Here is a 2,405-nt window from a genome sequence, read left to right as displayed (position 1 = left end):
CTGCTTTACAAAATGGAGTCGCACTTGTATAATGTGCTTCTTGAGGTAGAAATTTAGTTGGTGCATGCCGCTTCTATTATTCTACTAAGCATAGCATGCAGTAGCGTTTTCTTAGCTTCTTGCGTTCCAACCCTATTTACACACGTTAACTGGTTGGTTACTTCCATCTTGTCTTGTAACACGTTTCCTTACATTTTGACATCGTCTCTTTCCTGTGTCCATTACATCTATTTTCATAACCGCTTGTTCTAGCGTGTCATCTTCGATAGCTGTCTTATTCACTCACGTGCCTGTTCAGGCCCTTGTGTCATTTCCACTGGCCCTCCATTAATGCTCTTGGGGTTTCTTCATGGACCGTATGTAGGTACTCTTCATTTCGTATCAGCGGCTGGTATGGCTGTCTGATAAGGTACCGTGCTGCCCAGGGTTGTCTGGTTATGGGCACTTCAACAGGTTCAGATCTTCTAATGTACACTGGGCAGAGTCCCAGTGAGATCTCTGTTGGTTCATTTGCTCTTCATATGTCACGTACCTTGGCGAGTACCTTTGTGGTACCTCAAAAGGAAGGGCAGTGGGTGCAGGTCATGTCTGATACCTCCTCTACACCCCAACCACAGAATTCCCTCCCAGCCCCCCCATCCCCACTTACCTTCGCTGAAGTCCATTTTGGGAGCGGACACGCTGGGAACACTTCTGTCCCCAGCGCGTCCGCTCCCGATCTGCGCCAGGCCGCCATGGAAAGAGAGAAGGGACTACATGTAGTCGCTTCACCCGTTTCCATGGCGGACATTTTTGTTGTTTACTTTTTTCTATTTTTTTCAATGGCCGCCATGGAAAAGGAAAACGGACTTGGTTTTCCCTTCCCCTGCGGCCATGTAAAAAAAGAAAAATGTCTGTTACGAAATGCCAGAGCGTTTCGGAACAGAAAAAAAAAAACTTTTAGTACCCCGATCTTATGGGCCGGAGTACTAATAGCAATAAGCCCCTTGCTGCAGGGGCATTACCGAGTCAGGTAATGCCCCAGGGACTTCTGTAACTATGGGCCACAGGGCATTACCTGACTCGGTAATGCCCCTGCAGCGAATGACTTATTTCTGAATTGTTAATCCTTTTCATCTGTATCTGCTGTTTCTCTTTGATGGATACTTAATCTGAATACACTTTGAATGATGATGAAGTGACACTGTAAAGGGCTCATTGAATTAGTGATGGTTCCTTTGATGGCTCCATCTATTACATGGATAGCTTTGGTAAATCTACAGGGAAAACATGCCAATAAACGCTAACCTCCCTGGATGCGTAGATTTATCAGACCATGACCAATCCAGAATTGCACGTCGGCTTTGGTTACTCTAGCTAAGCCTTATCAGATCACACAACCGTGTGATGGAAATTATACATTCTGATGTCTGCCCTATCAACTTCCGATGGGGATTACAGGTAAGGGAGAATCAGGATTCTATTCCAGAGAGGGAGCCTGAGAAACTAAGGCAGCAGGCGTACAAATTACCCACTTCTGATTCAGGGAGGTAGTGATGGTAATTTATTATACACGATTTTGAGGTCCTGTAATTTGAATGTGTATACTTCAAATCGTTCAAAGAGTGTTAATTGGAGGGCAAGTCTGTTACCAGCAGCCACATTAAGTCCAGCTCCAATAATGTATGTTAAAGTTGCTTCACTTAAAACAGCTTGCAGTTGGGTGTTGTGATTGAGCTGGTGGTCTGGCGCAAAGCACACCAATGTCTGTCCCAGCCCCTGCCTCATCACCGTTGGAAGCCCCATCACGCTGCCACAAAAGATAGTGGGAGGGCTTCACAGGCTAAGCACCTAGAACCCATTTGCTATAAACCACAATAGTCTTGGCCAGCTCCCAATTGGGGAAGCAAGACATAGCACAGGTCTGCCTCACCATGCAGGCAGGACGGGCTGCTCTGCCTCCCCCAGCCTCTCCTACACTGGTAGGTTCAGGCCGGCATCTGGATAAATAAAAGTTGTCTGTGACTCTTGTCAGTGGATCAGTCGGCTCACACGTTGATGAAGAATGCAGCTAGCTGCAATGATTAGTGTGATTTGCAGGACACATTGATCATTGACACTTTAAACTCACTTTGCAGCCCCATTTTCTTCCTGGGGCTACTCCTGAGGGTGGCTTGAACATCAATCACCCCAGGGACCCTCCCCAGGGTACAACTGGGGATGTTTCAGGGACCCCATTCCTGTTGCCCCCCTAAAATCAGACCCCCATCAGCACTGTCGCTGCATCCATGGACCTGGCACGGAGGCTTGTTGCCAGGCCTCCTTGCCTCCCCGTTTCCCCCTTCCTGGGGTAGGGGGTGCCAAGTGCATAGCATGCACCTGGTGGTGCAGGTGGCGTAAACACCCCAATTTACATTCATCTACCC

The 2,405-nt window shown here is 47.8% G+C and overlaps 1 pseudogene; it reads left to right on the top strand.

The window, feature by feature from the left end:
- The first annotated feature begins 2,002 nt into the window (after positions 1 to 2,002).
- Positions 2,003 to 2,154, top strand: LOC138517158 (5.8S ribosomal RNA; annotated as a pseudogene).
- The last annotated feature ends 251 nt before the right edge of the window (positions 2,155 to 2,405 follow it).

Source organism: Ambystoma mexicanum, chromosome 6q (assembly GCF_040938575.1).
Source record: "Ambystoma mexicanum isolate Mex_15411 chromosome 6q, UKY_AmexF1_1, whole genome shotgun sequence".
Taxonomy (NCBI): Eukaryota; Metazoa; Chordata; class Amphibia; order Caudata; family Ambystomatidae; genus Ambystoma; species Ambystoma mexicanum.
The sequence above is the reverse complement of the archived record's forward strand: the minus strand, read 5'-3'. Positions and strand labels throughout refer to the sequence as shown.